Source organism: Mustela nivalis (assembly GCF_964662115.1).
Source record: "Mustela nivalis genome assembly, chromosome: 11".
In the NCBI taxonomy this organism is placed as follows: Eukaryota; Metazoa; Chordata; class Mammalia; order Carnivora; family Mustelidae; genus Mustela; species Mustela nivalis.
The window spans coordinates 23149509-23173976 of NC_139030.1; the positions used below are offsets into that span (position 1 = coordinate 23149509).

At 39.0% G+C, this 24468-nt stretch overlaps 1 long non-coding RNA gene across 2 annotated transcripts in view; it reads left to right on the forward strand.

The window, feature by feature from the left end:
• The window catches only part of LOC309843696, a 72088-nt gene that overhangs the window by 41842 nt on the left and 5778 nt on the right, over positions 1 to 24468 (forward strand). For both annotated transcript variants that reach the window (XR_014300289.1, XR_014300290.1), the window contains one exon: positions 19898 to 20025. This is a non-coding gene — a long non-coding RNA (uncharacterized lncRNA). The remainder of the gene's footprint in view (positions 1 to 19897; positions 20026 to 24468) is intronic.

Below are 24468 nucleotides of genomic sequence, written 5' to 3' on the forward strand. Positions count from 1 at the left end.
TGCTAAATTCCTATCTTTCAATAATTACTTTGAGTGTAAATGGACTAAATGCTCCAGTTAAAAGACATAAGATATCAGAATGGATAAAACAAACAAACAAAAAATCCCCACAAGACCCATTGGTATGCTGTTTGCAAAGGACTCATTTTCAACCCAAGTACACCTCCAGGCTGAAAATGAGGGAGTGGAAAACAATTTTTCAAACTAATGGACATCAAAATAAAACTGGAGTAGCAATCCTTACATCAAACTAGAATTTAAACCAAAGAGACTGTAATAAGAGATGAAGAAGAACACTATCATAAGAAAAGGATCTATCCAAAAAAAAGTCTAACAATTGTAAATATTTATGCCCCTAACTTTGAAGCAGGCAACTATATATACCAATTAATAACAAAACTAAAGAAGCTCATTGATGATACAAAAATAATAGGTGATTTTAACACCCCACTCACAGCAATGGACAAATCATCTAAGCAGAAGATCAACTAGGAAACAAGGGCTTTGAACAACACACTGGACCAGATGGACTTAACAGATATTTTAAGGGCATTTTATACTAATTAGCAGAATATACATTCTTCTTGAGTGCACATGGAACATTCTCCAGAATAGATCACATACTGGATCACAAATCAGGTATCAACAGATACAGAAAGATTGAGATTCTACATCTACATACAATGCATATTTTCATATCATAATGCTTTAAAACTTGGACGTCAACCTAAATACAAAAAATGAAGGAATACATGGAGGTTAAAGAGCATTCTACTAAAGAACAAATGGATCAACCAGAAAATTGAAGAAAAACTTAAAAAAAAAAATGGGAGCAAATGAAAAAGAAAACATGACAGTTCAGAACTTGTGCAGCAAAGTGGGTCCTAAGAGAGAAAGTATATAACAATACAGGCTTTTCTCAAGATATAAGAAAATTCTCAAATATACAACCTAAACTTAAAAGAGTTGGAAAAAGAACATCAAGTAAAGCTTAATTTCTTAAAAATATTTTATTTATTTATTTGATAGACAGAGATCACAAGTCGGCAGAGAGTCAGGCAGAGAAGAAGAGGGAGAAGCAGGTCCCCTGTCGAGCAGAAAGCCTGATGCTGGACTCAATCCCAGGACTCTGGGATCATGACCTGAGCCAAAGGCAGAGGCTTTAATCCACTGAGCCACCCAGATGCCTCAAGTAAAGCTTAAATTTATCAGAAAAGAGAACTAAATCAATGATATGGAAATTTTAAAACAACAATAGAACAGATCAATGAAATGAGGAGCTGATTTTTGGAAAGAATCAATAAGATTGATAAACCCTATTTATCAAAAAGACTTATCAAAAAGACATCAAAAAGAAAAGAGAAAGGACACAAAGAAATAAAATCATGAATGAAAAAGGAACAACCACTACCAACACCTAAGGAATACAAATAATTATAAGAGAATATTATGAGAAAATATATGCCAAAAAATTAGGCAATCTGGAAGAAAAGGATGCATTCCTAGAAATAGAAAACTACTAACACTGAAACAGAAAAAAATAGAAAACCTGAACAGACCCATAACCAGCAGAATAATTGAATCAGTAATAAAATGTTGACCTATGAATAAGAGTCTGGGGCTAAATGGCCTTCCAGTGCAATTCTACCCAATATTTAATGATGAATTAGTACCTATTCCTCTGAAATTGTTTCAAAAAATAGAAAGGAAAGGAAAATTGTCAAACTCATTCTATGAGGTCAGCATTATCTTAATCCTAAAACTAGACAAGGACCCCACTAAAAAGTAGCCTTACAGATCAAAATGGTTACAAAATTTCCCACTATGATACTAGCTAATAGGATCCAAAAGTACAATAAAAGGATTATTCACCATGACATGAATTTATTCCTGGGCTGCAAGTGTGGTTCAACATCCATGAATAATCACTGTGATACACCACATTAGTAAAAGAAAGGAGAAGAACCATATGATCCCCTCAATAGATGCAGAAAAAATATTTGACAAAATACAGCATCCTTTCTTGATAAAAACTCTCCACAGTATGGTTTTAGAAGGAAGATACCTCAATATCATAAAACTCATATATGAAAACCCATAGCAAATATCATCTTCAATAGGGAAAAGCAGAGCTTTACCCCTAAGTTCAGGAGCACTATAGGGATACCCACTCTCACCACTCTCACCACTCTCACCACTATAGGGATACCACTCTCAACACAGTAACGGAGGTCCTGGGCTCAGCAATCAGACAACAAAAAGAAATAAAAAGCATCCACATTGACAAGGAAAAAGTCAAACTTTCACTCTTCACAGACAACAAGATACTCTGTAGAAAAACCAAAAGACTCCACAAAATTTGCTAAATTTATAAAGGAATTCACCAAAGTTGTAGAATACAAAATTAATGAACAGAAGTCAGCTGTATTTCTATACACTAACAATGAGGCAGAAGAAAAAGAAATCAAGGAGTCAATCCTATTTACCAAAAAAGGTAAAGATAAATGCACCAAAAAAGTAAGATACCTATGAAAACACCTAACCAAACAGGTAAAATATCCATACTCTCAAAACTATAGAAACCTTATGAATGAAATTGATGAAGACATAAAGAAATGGAAAAATATAACATGTTCATAGATTATAAGAATAGTATTATTAAAATGTCTATGCTACCCAAAGCAATCTAGACATTCAAAGCAATCCCTATCAAAATATCATCGGCACTTTTCACAGAGCTGGAATAAACAATCCTAAAATTTCTATGGAACCAGAAAAGACCCTGGATAACCAAAGGAATGTTGGGAAAAAAAAAAACACAAAGCAAAACAAAACAAAACAAAAAAACAAAGCTGGAGGCATCACAATTCTGAACTTCAAGCTGTATTACAAAGTTGTAATCGTAAAACCTCTGAAATGGATCCTTAACTTTATGGTCAACTACTCTTTGACAAAGCAGGAAAGAATATCCAATGGAAAGAAAGACAGTCGTTTCAACAAATGGTTTTGGAAAAATCAGACAGTCACATGCAGAACAATGAAACTGGACCACTTCTTTACACCATACACAAAACTAAACTCAAAATGGATGAAATATCTAAATGTGAGACACGAATCCCTGAAAATCCTAGAGAAGAACACAGACAACAACCTCTTTGAGCCCAGCCACAGCAACTTGCTAGACACATCACCAAATGTAAGAGAAATAAAGACAAAAATGAACCATTGGCACTTCATCAAGATAAAATATTTTGCATAACAAAGGAAACAATCAACAAAACTAAAAGGCAACCTACAGAATAACAGAAGGTATTTACAATGTCTTATCAGATAATGGGTAGTATCCAAAATCTATAAATAACTCATCAAACTCAACACCCCTCAAAATAACAAATCCAGTCAAGAAATGGGCAAAACATAAACACTTCTCCAAAGAAGACATGCAAATATCTGACAGACACATGAAAAAATGCCCGGTATCACTCAGTATCAGGGAAATACAAATTCAAACCACAATGAGACCTCACACTGGTCAGAACAGCTAAAATTGACTCAGGAAACAACAGATGTTGGCCAGGATGCAATGAAAGGGGATCCCTCTTATACTGTTGGTGAGAATGCAAACTAGTGCAGCCACTTTGGAAAACAGTTTTAAAAAGTTAAAACTAGAGCTACCATAGGGCTCAGCAATTGCAGTACCACATATTTATCCAAAAGATACAAACATAGTGATTTGAAGGGGCACATGTACCCCAATATTTACAGCAGCAATGTCCACAGTAGCCAAAATATGGAAATAACCCAGATGTCCATTGACAGATGAATGGATAAAGAAGATGAGACATACATATATACACATATATAGACAATAGAATATTACTCAGCCATCAAAAGAATGAAATCTTGCCATTTGAAATGACATGGATGGAAGTAGAGGGTATTATGCTAAGTGAAATAAGGCAGTCAGAGAAGGACAAATACCATATGATTTCACTCATATGTGGAATTAAAAAAACACCCAGATAAACACTGGGGAAGGGAAGGAAAAAAAAAAATAAGATGAAAACTACAAAAGACACTGAATTCTAGGAAACAAACTGAGGGTTGCTGGTGGAGAGGTTGGTGGGGGTAGGGGTAACTGGATGATGGGCATTAGGGAGGGTACTTGATGTAATGAGCACTGGGTATTATAAGCAACTGATGAATTACTAAATTCTACTTTTGAAACTAATAAAAATACAATTTCTGGGTCATAGGATAGCTCTATTTTTAACTTTTTGAGAAACATCCACACTGTTTTCCAAAGTGGCTGTACCACCTTACATTCTCACCAACAGTGTAAGAGGGTTCCCCTTTTTCCACAACCTCTCTAACATTTGTTGTTTCTTGCCTTGTCAATTTTTGCCATTCTAACTGGTAAAAGGTGGTCTCTCAATGTGGTCTTGATTTGAATTTTCCTGATGGCTAATGATGAATATTTTTTCATGTGTCTGTTAGCCATTTGTATGTCTTCTTTGAAGAAGTGTCTGCTCATGTCTTCTGCCCATTTTTTTGACTTGATTATTTGTTTTTTGGATGTTGAGTTTGAGAAGTTCTTTATAGATATTGGATATCAGCCCTTTGTCTGTAGTGTCATTTGCAAATATTTTCTCCCATTCTGTGTGTTGCCCCTTTGTTTTCTTGACTGCTTCCTTTGCTGTGCAGAAGCTCTTTATCTTGATGAAGTCCCAAAAGTTTATTTTCACTTTTGTTTCCCTTGCCTTTGAAGATGTGACTTGAAAGAAGTTGCAATGGTCTATGTCAAAGAGGTTACTGCCTATGTTGTCCTCTAGGACTTTGATGGATTCCAGTCTCACATTGAGGTCTTTAATCCATTTAGAGTTTATGTTTTTGTATAGTGCAAATGAATGGTGGAGTTTTATTCTTCTATGTATAGCTATCCAATTTTTCCAGCACCATTTATTGAAGAGACTGTCTTTTTTCCATTGGATATTTTTTCTTGCTTTGTTGCAGATTAGTTGATCATAGAGTTGAGGGCCCATATTTGGGCTTCTATTCCTTTCCATTGATCTATGTGTCTGTTTTTGTGTCCATACCATGCTGTCTTGGTAGTCACAGCTTTATAATATAGCTAGAAATCAGGCAATGTGATGCCCCTAGCTTTTTCTTTCTCAACATTTCCTTGGCGACTTGGGTCTTTCTGGTTCCATACCAATTTTAAGGTTGTTTGTTCCAGCACTCTGAAAAATGCCATTGGTATTTGGATTAGGATGGCTTTGAAAGTATAGATTGCCCTGGGCAGCACAGACATTTTAACAATGTTCCAATTTTATTGTTCCAATCCATGAGCATGGAATGTTTTCCCATCTTCTTGTGTCTTCTTCAATTGCTTTAATAAGTGTTCTGTAGTTTCTAGAGTATAGCTCCTTCACCTCTTTGGTTAAGTTTATTCCAAGGTATCTTAGGGCTGTTTGTGCTATCATAAATGGAATTGATTCCCTAATTTATTTTCTACAGTTACACTGCTAGTGTATAGGAAAGCAATTGGTTTCTGTGCATTGATTTTGTATCCTGACATATTACTGAATTGCTGTATGAGTTTTAGTAATTTAGGGATGGGGTCTTTTGAGCTTTCCACAGAAAATGTCATGTCATCTGTGGAGAGAGAATTTGACTTCTTCTTTGCCAATCTGAATACTTTTTATTTCTTTTTGTTTTCTGCTGCTGTTGTTTGGACTTCTAGTAGTTTGTTAAACAATAGTGGTGAGAGTGGGCATCCTTGTTGTGTTCCTGATCTTTTTTTTTTTTTTAAGATTTTATTTATTTATTTGACAGAGAGAGATCACAAGTAGGCAGAGAGAGAGGAGGAAGAAGGCTCCCCGCTGAGCAGAGAGCCCGATGCGGGACTCAATCCCAGGACCCTGAGATCATGAACTGAGCCGAAGGCAGCGGCTTAACCCACTGAGCCACCCAGGCGCCCCTGTGTTCCTGATCTTAAGGGAAAGACTATCAGCTTTTCCCCATTGAGAATTATATTCACTGTAGGCTTTTCATAGATGGTTTTTATGAAATTGAGTAATGTTCCCTTTATCCCTACACTCTGAAGAGTGACAGATGTAGTAAAAAGAAGGGCCACATGCACCCTAATGTTCATAGCAGCAATGTCTACAATAGCCAAACTGTGGGAGCTAAGATGCCCTTCAACAGATGAATGGGTAAAGAAGATGTGGTCCATATATACAATGGAATATTACTCAGCCATCAGAAAGGATGAATATCCAACTTTTGCATCAACATGGACACAACTGGAGGAGATTATGCTATGTGAAATAACCAGAGAAAGTCAATTATCTTATGGTTTCACTTATTTGTTGAACATGAGGAATATCACAGAGGACATTAGTAGAAGGAAGGGAAAAATGGAGGGGGGGGAATCAAAAGGGGAAGCAAACCATGAGAGACTATGGACTCTAGGAAACAAATTGAGGGTTTCTGGGGGGCGTGGGGGATGTGTTAGCTCACTGATGGGTATTAAGGAGGGCACATATTGCATGGAGCACTGGGTGTTTTATGCAAAAAATGAATCATGGAACACTACATCAAAAACAAATCATGTATTGTATGATGACTAACATAACATAATAAAAAATACACATAAAATTTGCAATCTTTACCACTTCTAAATGTAACTTTCAGTAGTGTTAAGTATATTCACATTATTGTGCAACCAATCTCCAGAAAGTTTTTTAAAGCTCTATTTATTTATTTGAGAGAGAGAGAGAAAGAGAGAGAGCATGTACAAGTGAGGGAAGGGACAAAGGGAGAGATTCTTCAAGGAAACTCCCTGCTTAGCCTGGAGTCTGATGTAGGGCTCAACCCTGGAACCTATGAGATCACAACCAGTGCCATAACCAAGAGTCTGACACTCAGCCTTCTGAGTCATGCAGGTTCTCCTGTCTCCAGAAGTTTTTGATTTTCAAACCTGAAACTCTGTATCCAGTTAAACTTTTTCCCCTTATCCCTGCCCACAGCCCTTGGCAACCACCATTTTTCCTTCTGTTTCTATGAATTTGTTTACTTTAAGATACTTCACTTGAGTGGATTATACATTCCTTGTACTTTTCTAATTGGTTTATTTCATTTAGCAAAAGGTCTTCAAATTTCATCCGTGATGTAGCATGTGTCATTTCATTCCTTTCAATGGCTGAGTAACATTCCATTGTATGTAAATATCACATTTTCTTTATCTATTCATTCATGGATAGACCCTTGGGTTGCTTTCTTGATTGCACTGTTGTGAACATGCGGTGTACACTCTGCCTAATATTTTTCATCACAACTTAAGCCTTTTTATTTTGTAAAAAAGTTCTAAATTAATAGAAAATTCTTGTGTTCTTAACACAATAAAAAGAAATTATTAGTTCTTTATAAAGTGCCATCACATGATATGTCTTTATGTAAAAATACTTCCTGCTGAAGAAATTCCCCCATCACCCTGCCCAATTGCCACCAATATCTTTTGTTTTATTCTTCAAAAGATTGTTAACACATTAGAAGTATTCGATAAAATTTCAGTCTATGTTACTTCTTTGAATGGAGTTGTGAACTGGGCAGTATCCATTTCCCAGGAAGGGAAAAAAAAAGAGCTGGTGTAGTATGAACACTTTCAAATTTGTATCACCCAGAGATTAATGCTCTGAATTTTTCTGACATGCATCTTGATGGTGATGATGCTAAATGTGCCTCATAGGTCATTTCCATTTCTAAATTAACCCACATCATTATGTTTCAGGAATCAAAATTTCTGAGTAAGTCACCTCTTTGTGGTTGTTAAATTATGATGACTTTAAAATGACTGCCTCTCTTCATGATGATTTAATGATCTAATTCCTAATGTGGTGTTAGAGGCTTTAGGTTGGGAGTACTACATACCTATGTTGTGTCCTACTCTTCTAGGAGATAAAATTAATGTTCAGAAAATGAGGTCTTTCAAGGGACATGACTGTCAGATATAGTTAATTGCACAAACTGAATCATCTTTTCTTTTTTCTTTTTATTGCAAGGCAAATATAAAAAATGTTTCTAGTTAAATACTGTTGTTTTTGAGACAAAAGACCTATGCATTGGAAACTGGAGACAATATTGTACTAGACCAGAATTATCTGATGAGATGAGCTAATTGTCATGAAAATAAAATGTTTCACACTCTTTTTTGTTTTATTATGATAGCACCACAACTAAGAAATCTTGATTTTTATAAATATAAATTAACATTGCTCATAAACACACATATACATATCTTACACATAAACTATTATATATATTATATATATAATATGAAGATATATAGATCTTCATATTATGTATATATATAATATATAATAGTTTATGTGTAAGATATGTATATGTATATACATATATATAATATGAAGATCTATATATCTTCATATTATATATATCTATAGATCTAGATATCTATAGATATATATATATATATATCTTCATATTATAAATAAGCAAACTGAGGCCTAGGCAGGTTATGGGACTTACCACAAAGCCCCACAGTCTATTAATGTCAATGATGGAATACCTTAAGCTCTTGTTTCCCAGGCTGTTTTAACTCAAACAGCCTTTTTTTTTTTTTTTTTAAAGATTTTATTTATTTATTTGACAGAGAGAGATCACAGTAGGCAGAGAGGCAGGCAGAGAGAGGGGAAGGAAAGGAAGCAGGCCCCTGCTGAGCAGAGAGCCTGATGCGGGACTCGATCCCAGGACCCTGAGATCATGACCTGAGCCGAAGGCAGCGGCTTAACCCACTGAGCCACCCAGGCGCCTTCAAACAGCCTTTTGATAAACATGAAAGTTTTGTAAAGTTGCAAGGAGTTTCTGAGAGAGACAAATTTCCCTCCCCTTCCCCACAAATCAGTCCCTTTAAAATCACTGGTATGATTAGAAGATGGTTTATTTTCTATATACTTCTACACACTGATTATGTTGAGCTTTTATTTTTCTGTGGTCAAATATTTTTTTTTTTTCAAATTCATATATCCTCCTCTGAGCCTCCTTCCATTACCCTCCAAACACTGGCTGAGAACCATATTATTATTATTTTTAAAATTATTTATTTATTTATTTGATAGACCGAGATCACAAGTAGGCAGAGAGGCAGGCAGAGAGGAAGAGGGAGAAGCAGGCCCCCTGTCAAGCAGAGAGCCCAATGCTGGACTCAATTCCAGGACCCTGGGATCATGACCTGAACCGAAGGCAGAGGCTTTAACCCACTGGGCCACCCAGGTGCCCCCAAAACCATATTATTTTAATTAGCCTGCTCTTTGGCTACATTTAAAGATTTTATTTATTTATTTATTTGACAGAGAGAGAGATCACAGTAGGCAGAGAGGAAGGCAGAGAGAGGGGAAGGGAAGCAGGCCCCCTGCTGAGCAGAGAGCCCGATGCGGGACTCGATCCCAGGACCCCGAGATCATGACCTGAGCCGAAGGCAGCGGCTTAACCCACTGAGCCACCCAGGCGCCCCCTTTGGCTACATTTAAAACATGATTTTTATTTAGAAATATTAAGCCGATGGCTCCTACTTGTACAGACCATCTCTAAAGAATGCTAAAATATGTGAATTTTGCATCACAGCTATACTTTTTATTTCCTAATTTATATCTATCCCTAATTCCGCCTTGTGATGAAAGTCTCTTCAGACAAAGAAAAGTTAACATTAGGCTTTATGTCAGTTGTTAAGGAGTCTATTCTTTAATTTCTACCTATTTCTTGACCTCCTAATTTCCTTCTTTTATTCCATTATGGTTAAAAAAAGACACTTGATATGATTTCAATCCTCTCAAATTCGGTAAGGCTTGTTTTGTGACTGACCCATCATTTGATCTCATACTAGAAAATGTTCTGTGTGACTTGAGAAGAAGGTGTATTCTGCTGCTATTGAATTGAAGGTTCTGTACATGCCTGTAAGATTCATTTGGTCTATAGCGTTATTCAAGAACACTATTTCCTTATTGATTTTCTGTCTGGATGATCTATCCATTGTTGAAACTATGGTATTGAAGTCCTTTGCTCTTATTGTACTGCTATCTATGTCTCCCTTCCATTCTGCTAGCATTTGCTTTATATATCTGGGTTTTCCAATGTTGGGTGCATATATATTTACTACTGTTATAACCTCTTGATGAACTGACCTCTTCATCACTATATAGTGATCTTCTTTGTCTTTTGACTTCCAGATTTCAAATTATATTATGAAACTATAATAATCAAAACAGTATGATACTGCCATAAAAATATATACATAGGCCAATGAAACAGAGTAGAGAGCCCAGAAATAAATCTTCATACATATGGTCAATTAATATTTGACCAGTGCATCAAGAATACACAATGAGGAGAGGAACACTTTCAATAAATGATATTGGGACAACTGGATATCTAAATGCAAAAGAAATGAAATTGGATCCTTATGCTATACACAAAGTTTAACTCAAAATGGATTAAATTTAATATCTGAAACTGCAAAATCCCTAGAATAAAACAGAGAAAAAAAACTCCTTGACATTGATCTTAGCAATGGTTTTTTTGGATATGACATCAATAGTACAGGCAATGAAAGTGAAAATGACAAGTGGGATTACCTTAACCTAAAAAGCTTCTGTAGAGAAAAGAAAATAATCAACAAAATGAAAAACCACCTTATGGAAGGGCAGAAAATACATGCAAACCATATACTTGGTAAAGTGTTAATATTTTGTTTCTCCAAAGAAGGCATACAAATAGCCAAGTATAAGAAAAGGTCCTCAACATCACTAATCATCAGGGAAATACAAGTCAAAACCGCAGTGAGATACTACCACACACCTATTAGGATGACCACTATCAAAAAGAGAAAACAAGTGTTGGCAAAGATGTGGAGAAAAGAGAACTTTTGGACACTATGGTGGGAATGTAAATTGGTACAACCATTATGGAAAACAAGATGGAGTTTCCTCAAAAAAATTAACATAAAGCAGAGTACCTGGGTGGCTCAGTGAGTTAAAGCCCTGCCTTCAGCTCAGGTCATGATCTCAGGGTCCTGGGATAGAGCCTCACAACAGGCTCTCTGCTCAGCGGGGAACCTGCTTCCCCCTCTCTCTCTGCCTGACTCTCTGCCTACTTGTGATCTCTCTCTGTCAAATAAATAAATAAAATCTTAAGAAAAATTAACATGAAGCTACCATATGATCCAACAATCCTATTTCTGGGTTTATATCCAAAGAAAATAAAATCAGTATCTCAAAGAGACATTTGTCCTCCTATATCCACTGCAACATTATTCACAGTAGCCAACATATAGAAACAACCTGAGTTTCTGTCAATAACTGAATGGATAGAGAAAATGTGTGTGTGTATACACACATATACACACATACATGCACACATGGAATGTTATTCAGTCTTAAAAAAAGAAGGAAATCCAGCTATTTATGATAACCTAGATGAACCTAGAGGACATTGTGCTAAGTAAAATAACCCCAACATGTAAAGACAAATAATGTATGATCTCACTTATAGGTGGAATCTAAAAAGGTCAAATTCATAGAACTATAGAGTAGAATGGTAAAGGTTAGGGGGTGAAAAATGGGGAGAGGTTGACCAAAGGATACAAAGTTCCAGTTATAAAATGAAAACTTCTGGGGTTCTAATGAACAACATAGTGATTATAGTTATTATTGTGTTGGATACGTGAAATTTGCTAAGAGAATAGATCTGAAGTGTTCTCAACACCAACAAAAAAATAGTAACTATGTGAGGTGATGGATGTGTTAATTGTGGTAATCATTTCACTCTGTGTATGTATTAAACCATCATGTTATACACTGCAAACAAAATAAAACAAATATTTTTTCCTTCCTTCCTCCCTTCCTCCCTTTCCTTCCTTGTTGCTTTCTTGTTTTCCTTTCTTTCTTAAGTAATCTGTGGATCTCACCCCAAGGAACTTCTTGCACTGATGTAGATTACATAAATTCTACCCTGTGCATTCTGAGAAATATGATATCAGAAACTTAATTAGCTCTGCTTGGTCTTTGCATCAGAAAAGTAAATATTGGGGCGCATAAGTGGCTCAGTGGGTTAAAGCCTCTGCCTTCGGCTCAGGTCATGATCCCAGGGTCCTGGGATCAAGCCCTGCATCGGGCTCTCTGCTCAGCAGGGAGCCTGCTTCCTCCTTTCTCTCTGCCTGCCTCTCTGCCTACTTGTGATCTCTGCCTGTCAAATAAATAAATAAAATCTTAAAAAAAAAGAAAAGAAAAAGAAAAGTAAACATTAGCTGTCGTTGAGAGATAAAGCCTGGAATCTCAGTGGCTTAACACATTGGTTTCATCATGTAAAAACCAGTCCACAGTAGGGTGGAGATGAGAATGAGATCTATGTTTATATTTGTCAGTTTGGGCTACCATAAATACCACAGATTGGGTGGCATAAGCGACAGAAATTTATTTGCCCAAATTTCTGGAGGCTGGAAGTCCTCAATCAAAGTACCCACAGGTTGATTTCTGGTGTGGCCACTCTCTGTTTTGTAAATGGTGGACTTCCTGTTGAGTCTTCACATGGCCTTTTCTCTGTGCATGCTCAAAGAGAGAGAGCAAGCAAGCTCTGGTGGCCTTTCCTTTTCTTATAAGGACATCAATCCTATCAACTTCATTTAACCTTTATCTCCTGACAGGTCTTATTTCCAAATATAGTCACATTGGACAAAATATGTCAAAATATGAATTCTCAGAGAAGGACACAATTTGGTCTACAACAATGCCTATACACAATCTTTCAGAAATCTAGGCTGAAAAAATATACACCACCCTTCTACAAGGTGTCCCTGAGTGTCGATATTTAGTAGCAACAAGGGAAGAAAAAGAGTATTGTGCACAGGAGGGTAGAGGGCCAAGGATATTCATCACTTCTGCAGAGGTCCCACTGGTGATACAGGCATATGTCACCTAACTGCAAGGGAGACTGGGAAATACTGTACAGAGTAAGCCCAGTGTAAAATAAATAGGTTTGATGAATATCTCTCCAATCTGTACTGCAGGCTTTGATGCTCCCAAATATTGTAAAAAAAAAAAAAAAAAAAAAAAAGTGCCTTTTCTTTGCTCTTCCAGACTGTTATCTAGCTCATGTTAATTTCAAATTCTTCCCACAATTTTCCCACATGCTTTCACCTATGGAGCTATGTAACTCAAGAAGTATATGGACAGGGGCACCTGAGTGGCTCAGTCAGTTAAGCATCTGCCTTTGGCTCAAGTAATAAAACCCAAAGTCCTGGGATCCAGCCCAGCATCGGGCCCCCTGTTCAGCAAAGAACCTGTTTCTCTCTCCCTCTGCTGCTCCCCCTGCTTGTATGCTCTCTCTGTCAAATTATTAAAATCTAAAAAAAAAAAAAAAAAAAAAAAAAGGAAGTAAATGGACAATATGTTCATATAAGGAAGAGGAAGGGAAAAAAAAAAAGGAAGAGGGAGTGCGAAGCCACATTCAGCTTAGGTTTGAAATCTATACAATGAGAGAAGAGCCAATGCATGTCCATTTGACAATTGACATGCAATGAATGGTGAAGAGCTTCAACCACTTTAAACACGAGAAGTCTTGAAGCCCTCACCTTGCACGTGTAGAGTCATCAGATTTGTGTACAGTATCTCAGTGTATACAAGAAAAGAGAAGTCCTGTGTGTGTTTCATGTTTTCTGTCATGGTAAGAATGCATAGCAAGAATGGCGCGGCTGGGTGGCTCAGTTGGTTAAGCATCTACCTTTGGCTCAGATCATGATCTCAGGGTCCTGGGATGGAGTCCCATGTCGGGCTTTCTTTCTGCTCAGGGGGAAGTCTGCTTCTCTCTCTCTCCCTCTTCCCCTCCCCACTGTTAGTGCTCTCTGTCTTTGTCTCCAGCTTGGTTTTTCTCAAATAAGTAAAATCTTAAAAGAATGAAAAAAAAAAAAGAAGAAGAATTGACAGCAAGAGAGCTGGGATAAGACCCTGGACAAAGAGGCAATACAAAGCACAGTTATCTTCCTTTCACTCTCTCTACTATCTTTCCAGAAAATCCCATGTAAACCTTAAGCACACTTCAAAACCTTGTGTTTAGACAGGTTTATCTCCCAAGCACCAAGCCCCATGCCACTCCCCCATACCACTGGCATGCTCTCAGGGCACCACTCCCAGGATAAGCTACTGAATGGGTCAAGTGTGTAGGAAAACTCCCAGGGCCACCCTGAAGAGGTAAGAATCCTGGTCTCCTACACAAGAAAGCAAACTGGTCTAGTGCAGAAGCAGGGTGTGCTGGGTGTGCCGTTCATTCCTCCGTAAATGATTCCTCAGAAACCACTCCTCCCTTCTCCAGTTAATTCTTCTAGTAGAATTAAACTCTGTGTTTTCCCCCCCACTCTTCTCTAAAGGGTACACATGAAGGCCCATTCTTTTTTTTTTTTTTAAGGTATCTGGGTTTAATAGACTAAAAATTACTTTTTCTTTTCCTTTTTTTTTTTTTTAAGATTTTATTTATTTATTAGACAGCGAGAGCAGGAACAGGAGCAGGGGGAGTGGGAGACAGAAAGGAGGCCTCCCGCTAAGCAGGGAGCCTGATGCAGAGCTCGAACCCAGGACACCGGGACCATGACCCAAACCGAAGGCAGATGCTCAACTACTGAGCCACCCAGGTGCCCCTAAAAATTACTTTTTCTTTAAATTTCCTGAAAACAGTAAAATTCCTTTGCCATTCTTTTTTTCCCCCATACATTCCTCTTTACTGTACTTTCAAAGTAAGCCTTTTTCATAACCCTGAAGTGGTTTTGTCTTTAGGTTGTCGGTAAAAGCAAGTTGGCCTCTTTGACTCAGCCCATTGAGATATGAGTGCACTGAATGTGTGCAATGGGCCATTGCCAGAGTTGCTGTTTTTCAATTTATGTCTGAGCTGGAAAAGTCCAAGGAGAATTCTACTTGTGTAGGTTGCATAATAGCCAGCAAACAAAGCTGAACTGGATAAGAGCTTAAAGAAAAGAAAAGAAACATAATGTGTGATCGAGGCCACAGATACTGTAGTACAGGGAGGGAGATCTTGTCAAGGTGAAAAGAGGCTGCAGATTTACTAAGTGACTCAGTCCTTCCTGAGAGCTCTCTGCCGTATCTCCTCCGCCCAGCTGCAGATGTTGCCTTTAGTTTTATAAAGATTAGAGCGAGAAAAAAGCTGCTTTGACAAAGGGGGAGGGGTGGGGACCAGTTTCAGTGCACCAGCATGTAGTATGATCTACTGTACCCTGTTATATCTATGCATCCTCTTATTCTCACCTCATGGCATACATATAGTAGAAGCTCAATAAATGTCTACTTCATTGAATTGCTAAGCTCTGTTCTCTTCTAAGGAAGCCAACACCACATGCTGCTTGCCACCTCTTCAGTAATCAATATTTTGGTGGCTTCTTCATTTCTCCAACAAATAGGTCCAATAAAACAGCTCAACCTTTAACTCATCTGTGGGAGCACTGCCTGCCCTCATCTCCTGGTTATGCCAGAGTAACCTTCAGACATACTAAAAGGCAACCCTTCTTCCTTAATATCTCCAATATTCTTCCTTAATATCTTCCTTAATATCCTTAATATCTTCCTTAATATCTCCAATAAGAGTCCCCAAAGACACAAGGAACATGGAATCTCCACCATTTATTACATTTGCTTTCCTTCAAGTACAAAGCATCAGATGTTTCTACATTCAGGAGAAAGAAGGAAAAGAAAGAAAGAAAGAAAGAGAGGGAGGAAGGAAGGAAGGAAGAGAGAAAGAAAGAAAGAAAAAGAAACAAAGAAAGAAAGAAAGAAAAAGAAAGAAAGAAAGAAAGAAAGAAAGAAAGAAAGAAAGAAAGAAAGAAAGAAAGTCACGAGTCATCATGAGAAGACCATACGTTTTGGATTCAGACTGATCCATATTCTAATCCCCACTGCACTTGTAGCTGTGAAACCAGGGGGGAAATAACATGATCTTTCCCAGTCTGTTCCATTATCTGCACAACAGTCATGCCTAATTACAGGGATGATCCAGGAATTAAGTGAGAAAACACCTGTGCAATAAGGTTGACAATGTACTCAGAGTCAAATATAGGTAAAGAAATATAGTTCCGTGGTATTCTGTAGCTGGTCCACTTTTTCTGAGTTCACACTCCATTTGATAGTGGAGGCAGATCTTCATCTGACCCAGGAACAGAAAGTCATTTAGGTAATGCTATCTGTTCTAGATGCTATTCAGACTTTTAGTTTCCCTCCCCTTTCCCTGATCTTCCCTCAGAAATCACCAGACATATGAAGGGGTTTACTCTGTCCTTTTGATAGAGGGAAGAGAAGGCTCAGGTCATGCAGGGTACCCTATGCTCTCCATGGTTTGCTGTGGACAGGCTGGCCTATATTGGTTGCAAAGCTATGACTAGTTCTCCAAGCTATGACTAGTTCTCCCTATTGTTGTTGAAACGAAGCATCCCTACCCACCACAGAAGTCCACCACTCTAGGCATTCACATGTGCTCCCCAATTCCATCTCACCTTTTCCTGTTCTTTGACCCCAAGCCTTTGAAAAGTTGCCCTCTCCTTTCTCAACCCTTTCTCTGCCCGTCTAGTGCACAGGGGGCCTTCTGGATTCCTATCCTATAAACCACAGACAAAGAGGATCCAGGCCTGTATCTCCGGCTCCTGCATCTGGACCCACCCTGTGGGGCTGCTTCAGCGCCATGTTAGGGGCGCACATGCCATTTTAGGGGCCTGCAACCTCCCCCACAGTCCGTCCTAGAGAATAAGCTATTCCCTTGATATTTGTATGCTGCCTCACACTCATTTCTATGTTCCTAAAAGACTTCTGCAACTTGATATATGATTCTTAAGTGGGGAGATAGAAATAAGAACACTTTTTACTCTACTGATTGTTTTTTTTTTCCTGTGATCCCTCAGGGCAAGAAGGGATAAAAACTTTTTCCTCCTTCTCCTCCTTCCTTTTTTTTTCCTTATCTTTTCCTTCTGTCTGAAAGGAACTTGTCCTATATCATCGGTTCCTTGTTCCTAACTTCCTTTAAGACACCAGTGTCACAGTTCAGTCCACATGTTGGGAGGGGTGCAAGAAATCAGTCCGCCCGCAATAGAACCTAAGAAGGAACGGATCTCCAATGCTTTGTAATTGCTACAGACAAAAAATGCTTGGACCAAAGCCTGGAATCTTCTACGTATTTGCAATAGGTAAATATGCTAAACTATATGGTCATTTCTGTGCATACATCAAGCATTATGCTTTGAACTCAGGAATCCAAAACATTTTATAAGACAAGCAGCAGACTCGATATGCCCACTCCACTATCTCTAGGCAGAATTCTGCCCAATCTATCTAGATTAAGGACCTTTGTGCAGGTCTTTGTGATGGTTGCACCATAAACCCAAGTTAACTAATCCCAGTATTAACCAGCAGTTACTCTCAGGAATGTTCTCCAAGTTAACTCGCATTCTAAATGCCTCAGGCAAAAGACAAAGTGTGTGCTTCTCTCTTCCTGTTTATTTGTGGATAGTTTTCAGTGATAAGAAAAGAACCAGACTGTAAATTCAGCTTGTCAACCACAACAATGTGGCTTTTCAACTTTTGGCTGATCAAGACATGAAAAGGTAACAATTTAACGACTTTTTATATAAATATAAGTACATATTTTCACAACTTTGCTTCAAGGCTTAAGCTCCTCCAGCTGATTATTAATTGCCAAGAAATGTCTGCCCAGTCTATCACAGAGTCTTAATTAAGCAAATGCATAGAAATTATAAGGGGGCAGAAGCCCACAGAATTCACCAGGTGTAACGAATTCTAAAGAGGCAGTAGTTAACAGATTTCCCAGGTGTGCTAATAATATACACAGCTAGAAGACAATAGAATTAAGAATTCTTTTTTTTTTTTTCCCCTTCCTTTCTACAAATCTCCTCCCTTTTTAAAAGATACGAACTATTCAGTCCTTAACTCTCAATTTAGGTGCCTCCTCTTTCCAGAGAATTTCTCCGTCTCCTTCTTCTGTCCTCCATTAGGCTGCACGGAATGACCCTCCTTCAAACTCCAACTGGTAAACAGCATTACTATTGTTCTAACCACACTCTGCTTTAATTATCTGTGATATGTTTGTCTCCCCCAAAATGTCTACGGCCTGGCTTGGTCCGTGCTTTATTTATCAAAATATCCCTGGAATGATATAAAATGTCCAATCCACGGTTATCCGTGAACAATTGTGTTCGGTTCACTAAAATGTCCAAAATCACCGGGTTGAGCTCTCCAGCGCACTTTAGAAACCACGAGAGCAGAAGGGGTTATTTATTTTTACATTTTAAATATTATGCTTATGAACAGAACACACAGTGAGCAAACCTTCAGTGAATTTACTACCGATTTTTGCCAAGCTGGGAACTAAAGCATCTTTGGCTCATATTGTCTGTGAGCTGCTGTGCTTTCCATAATTCATTCCTCAGAGGGCTTTACCAGGGGGCTGGGGCAGGGAGGGCCCCACCGGTAAACAGCAGATGCCAGCAGGACTAAGGCATGTCTGACACACAAATGATGAAGGGGATGGGGGAAAGGGAGCAGCAGCTCCCGGGATGACATGTTTAAGAGCCTGAGGAGGTGTATTGCTTGGAAATTACTGATCATAAGAAATAGTTCCTGCAAACGGTGGTGTATGGTATGTGCCCTTCTGTCCACACTAATTCAGTTGGTAAGCACAGAGAAGCAGAACTCTTCTTGTTGAAGCTCATAGAAATGTCAAGAGTGAAAAGGATGGTGCAGTTAGAAATCCTTTTGCAACCTGAAGCTCTCGCTTGAAGATGAAGCCGGGAGAAGGAGCTAAGAGTGAGCGGACTGGGGCAGCAAGTGGGACGAATACGTGATCCAATGCTGGCCTCAAGGAGGAGAGATGAAATGATCACTACCTTAGAGAAAGGCAAGTGCTCCCTTTGCTGAGGTCACAGCCTTCCAAGAAGAGATATTTCAGGGCAGTAGAGGACCACTTTCTCCAAGAAGCTGAGGGCCTGACTTCCTTAATATTCCAAAAGAGAAAAATACAAGGCAGGCACTGATCTTTAAAGAGGTAGAGGGAAGTCTGAAATCACCATATCGCTGACTGCAGAACTGTTCCTTACAGTGGGGTAAGTGGGATTTATATCCTAAGGAAGGGCACTGGCCCTATTCAAGGATAATAATTTCTGGATTAATAATTACTGGATTTCCATTCTCTTTGGCATTTAAAGCAGCAAAGTCTATTAAGCATGCATCATGTGCAAGGTAGTAAGGGAGTAGGAAGTAAGAGACATTCTCTGTCCCAAATGACCTTAAGGATACATTGTGAAGATCGCAGACATGCATCAAAGTGACCAAACAATGGCGTATAAACTTGGCATAGAATGGGCAATGGGTTAATACTGTCATGGATTTCTGCTTTGTGATGAAGTTTGTGGTCTATGTACTAGATTTTAAGTATATGGTATCATCTAAGTTATGTTCATCCCGGAAAAATAGAGAGGCCTGAGCTTGGCACTGTCCCCTCCTTGGGCCTACACACCAAGTCCCTGTGTTTGCTGTCCTCAGGGACTGCCACCTTTTGGTCTCATGAGGCCTCTTTCAGCCCTTATCCCCACTTTCCTGACCTTCTCTGCTAGCCTGTGTAACTGTGGAAGTACATACTAATACACATGAGGACTGTGTGATGATTTTTTGTATTTAGACAAGGGATGGATTGGCTCTTACACAGAAGTTACTGCACTTAGAGTCAGAAGTGCAAAGTGTGACCTGAGTCCCTCTCTTACAAGCATGTGCCCTTGGGTAACCGCCTGACATATGCAGCCCACATGTTCTCATCTTCCCAGAACAGAGATCCCAACTGCGGCAGAGGCCAAGGTGTGGGCCCACCAGGAGTGGACAGCATTGAGTCCATTTTGCTGGAGTGATGGTTTATTTGATGGGAAACACACAAGTTCCTGGAAGTCCTTCATTGGTGAGTATAGGCAAAAAGTAAGGGAAACATAGGTTATGGTCAGTTTTTCAACCTCACTTGTAAGTCTCATGAAAACTTGCGAGATGCAGGTTACAAATAACAGGAAAGTATATAATTTTCCTCATATGGTTATTATGAGAGTTACTCACCAAACAGAGTATCTAATACAGTCTACTTGCATTGCCCAAACATTTCTTGAATCTACTATTTTGCACCTGAAATTATTTAGGGGAAAAAAAATGTTGATAGTTAAAACAGAAGGCTTCGGTTAGAGGAAACTAACTGGGGGTTTGTATTCTTAACGCCCAGGTGGTGGTCATATGTTCTATGTCTCCTCTGGGGGTCGCCCAGCTGCCAGCTCTCAGTACCTTGAGGCACTGACCCCATCCCACTTCATCTCCACGTCCTCCACAGCAGCTCATACAGTGGCTTATTGCACTCGAAGTTCGATATAGATGTGCCAAATAAAAAATGAAGAAAATTATAATTAGAAGTCCATAACAGCAAGAAGCTGCAATGCTAATGCAGCTGATACTGTGTTTATGAGGAATCGTTTAGGAGCCCACAGTCTGGAGATGCTATGCTCATGGGGTACACTGTTAATTAATGAACAGTCAAGTGCTGAGTTCAGGAATGAGAGAAGACAATTATAGCTCGGCTGCTGGTGAGGCAGCTAACATTCACATGTTAGCTCTGCGTAAAGCCTTGGAAATTTCCATTTTAATAAAAACAACCTTGTAGCATCATAGGAGACAGGAGAATCAGTTCCTTATCCCTGACAGTTTGGCTATCTCCTAAAATGAGGTTTAGCCTGCCTGATGCAAAATCCTGGGTGCAAGTTTTGTTTACATTCACAGACCGCCTCTTAGTGCTCTGTAAGAGAGATCAGAGAGAGGCTGTGGATATGAAACTCCCACCAGGCCTCCTCTCATGCTGAGTATAATTAGATTTTAGTCTTAGGTCAGAGGCAAATGGGTAATTGGGGCAAACGGCTATGAAGCCAGGCACTTTCACATATGACTTAGACTCTGAACTCAAATGAACTTGACCTCTCTTGCAGAGTCCTGCCTCTGTAGAGTCTCTGCTGTCACTCCTGTGTCTCCCTCATTACTAACATCCCTCTGCCCTTAGCAGTCCTTTTTGGGGTCTCTCAGTCATTATTTATGTTATTGATAGACTCTCTCACTCTTTCCCACCTTAGATCTCTGGCTAAGGATCCGTATTTTCAGCAGTCCACAATACTTTGCAACGCTAAGAGAAAGGCCCTTACTTAATAATTATTTGTGGACTGGCAAGAACTGGACCCCAGCAGGGTAGTTTGGCTGGCTGATACCAAGAAACCAGTCCGAGTGAGCTGGGTAATTGAAAGCATTTTTGTTTAAAAACCATGCATGGAGAGTTTAATCAAGATAACTATGATTCATCCAAGTGCTGAAAACAGTCACATAACTATGTTTGAAACCTGGGGGATAAAAGAAGGCACAGTGTGCAACCCTCTTCATCCATGTGATGATGTCAAAGATGCTTTGGAAGTTTGGTGTCCCTACCAATGCCTTGATCCAGGGGCTAACGGTGAATGTGAAGGACGACAGCCAGTCCTGGGACTCAAAGCCAGTAAGGAGTCAGGACTGGTCCATGGCAAGGAGGAGAGGTGCCTGGGTGTTCTAGCAAAGCAGAGAACATATCCTGTGGGAAGGGTAGACTCCAGGGAATCAGGCATTAGGCGCGAGGACAGCAAGACCTAAGTAAGACCTAAGTAAGCAAGACACAGCAAGGGAATAATAATGAATGTAATTGTGGCCTTTTTTATGTTTTCGATAACTGTTTTAATACATTACTACACACTTAGTGGCTTAAAACAACATGGATTTACTTTCTTGTAGTCCCAGAGGCCAGAAATACAAAATGCATCCCGCGAGGATAAAATCAAAGTGTTGGCAGGGTTGCCTTCCTTCTAGGTATAATCCATGTTCTTGCCTTTTCCAGCTTCTAGAAGCTACCCATACTCTTTGACTCATGGCCCCCTTCAATCAAATCTTTCTCATGATGTCATTTCTCTGGTTGTACCTCTTCTGCCTCCTTCTTCCACTGATTTTACATGTTCTGGATATCCTCTCTTGCCTTATTTCCAGAGCATTCCCTAACAGTCAGGAACTATACCCCTTGGCAACAGTGAAGTCCTCTCTAGAGAAATGGAAGAGCCCTAGAAACTATGTCTACATATTGTCAGTAAAGGGAGTCTCAATGAAAAAGCCAAACTTTTGATCACCCTCTGTGATAAAACTCTCTTGTTGGCAAATTCTAGCTCTGCACCCTGAGTTGGACCCTAAGATCCTCTTTAGAAACTCAGAACCAGGGCTGTGACAAACCTGCAGATGTTTATATAAACTCTGTCTTCATTCCCTAACCCTTAGGGAACCTGGTGTCTAGGTCAATCATGCTTTTATTCAGTTTCTCCAAGAGTTATCCTCCTGGGATGTGAGAAAGGGGCATCATGTATTCTAGCGGCTGTCAACCAAAAGGATATCTGGAATACAGAACTGAAAGACAAAGTATCTGGTCCGAAAAAGGCCAAATTATGGTGATAACATTTGCATTTAAACAGATCTGATACACAGTGCTTGAATGGAGTATAACTAGGCGTTGGTGAGAACATAGTAAGATGAACACAGAACGCAATGAGCAGAACGCATGGAGCAGAGAAGTGTTGTCTCTCTTGGGGAAGAGTTTCAGAAGACTTCCCAGCATGAGGAACCCTGGAACAAGGAGTTTTTGAAAGATGGCATGGTGGAATTTCCAAGTAGCAAGAGGCATTAAGACAGGTATCTGGAAATCTTAAAATGGTCTGCTGTTCTTGGGAAACACAAAGAAGTTATGAGTGATGCACTTCTGGCCCTGAGAACAAGTATTTGCTCGCTCTCAGAATCCAGATCAGAAGGAACTATGTGCTCATACCATGATGCTGCTTCAGAAAAATACAATTGTTTACTTACTTCCTTGAAATGTTTTGAGCTGCCCATTTTCATCATCTTTCTCAGTGTGACTCTGTCTGCACACCTATTACTTCCTCTTTCCTTAACTACCCTGGTTCCTAGGTCTCCCATCACTCAGTAATTCAGGAAAGATACGAGGCTGACTCAGTCAAAAGGAAACAGAAAAGAGTAATTTAAACATTAAGTGATGGGAACTGCAGTTTTAATCCACATCTATTGCTATCAGAGTCCAGCTGGATTTCAGCTTTGACTGTGAGTTTCTTAAGAAATCATTAAAGTATAGATTTATAGATAGATGATCTTTACCTAGACATGTTACAATATTACATGAGGGTACACGGCCCCTAACACCTGTGCTCTGAAAACTTAGATCTCTGGTCAGTGTCTTTCTAGCCTGCTTCAGCCCTGCTTAGGTCAACAGGATTTCTCCCTTCAATGGAAACAGGGTCACAAGCCACCAGGTGGCAGTGGTTGTTAAAAGCGGATACAAGTTAAGAATATTCTGTTCCTTTTTTCATTCTGGCCATTTCTGAAGAACTTTTAGATGTTCTAAAGTTTCATCTAAATGTTCTAAAGGTTCTAAAGTTTCATCTAAATGTTCTAAAGTTTCTAAAGTTTCATCTAAAACACCCAGCCAGAACTTTCTTTCCTATGGTCAGTGCCATTCTCTCAATTTCCCAAGTTAGGGATTTTAAATGATATTTCACCCTAATTCTTTAATTGCTGTTATCCAATTAATCTTTACTTCTTGATAAAACACTGTTGTCATATAACAACAAATTATCCCAATGCTTTCTTAGCTACTGAGTAGAATCTAAGCATTTCAGGCTAATAATCAGAACTCTACCAAGCCATGCCCATTCACCTTTATAGAACCGTGGAATCAGACAGTGCTGTGCTTAGAAGATGCTTAAAAAATTTTGTCCTTTAACTGATATTGGTATATAATTATAAATATACAAATTTATATAAATGATAATATAAGGGATATTGTCCTTCAACCATATTTATTATGGTCAGATCTATCTGCAAATAATATATCCAAAGCAAGTAAGTCTTTCAAAGCTTACAAACTGCTGACGTATAAAGATTATATAAGATTTCAGTATCACCTCAGAATTGAACCAGAGACCTGTGGCAGAAGACTACACATCCCTGTTAGGGCCGATTTAATGTTAAAACCTGTTTAACTATTAGGGCCTGCTTAGCCAGAGAACTCCATATTGCCTAGGTAGCCAATTACATCCAATTACATCCACGGACTTCATTCCGGGAATAAAAACCCCTGTAGTTCTTGGTATGGTTCCGGGTTTCGATTCCAGGAGTAAACGCCTTAACAATAGAAGCCAGGTACCTTGGGTCTGCGGTTATGCCCTATAAAACCAGCCTGTGAGATCAGGAGAGGGTCGCTCTCTTCGGAGGCGGCTCTGGCCGGTCAGTCTGACTTCTA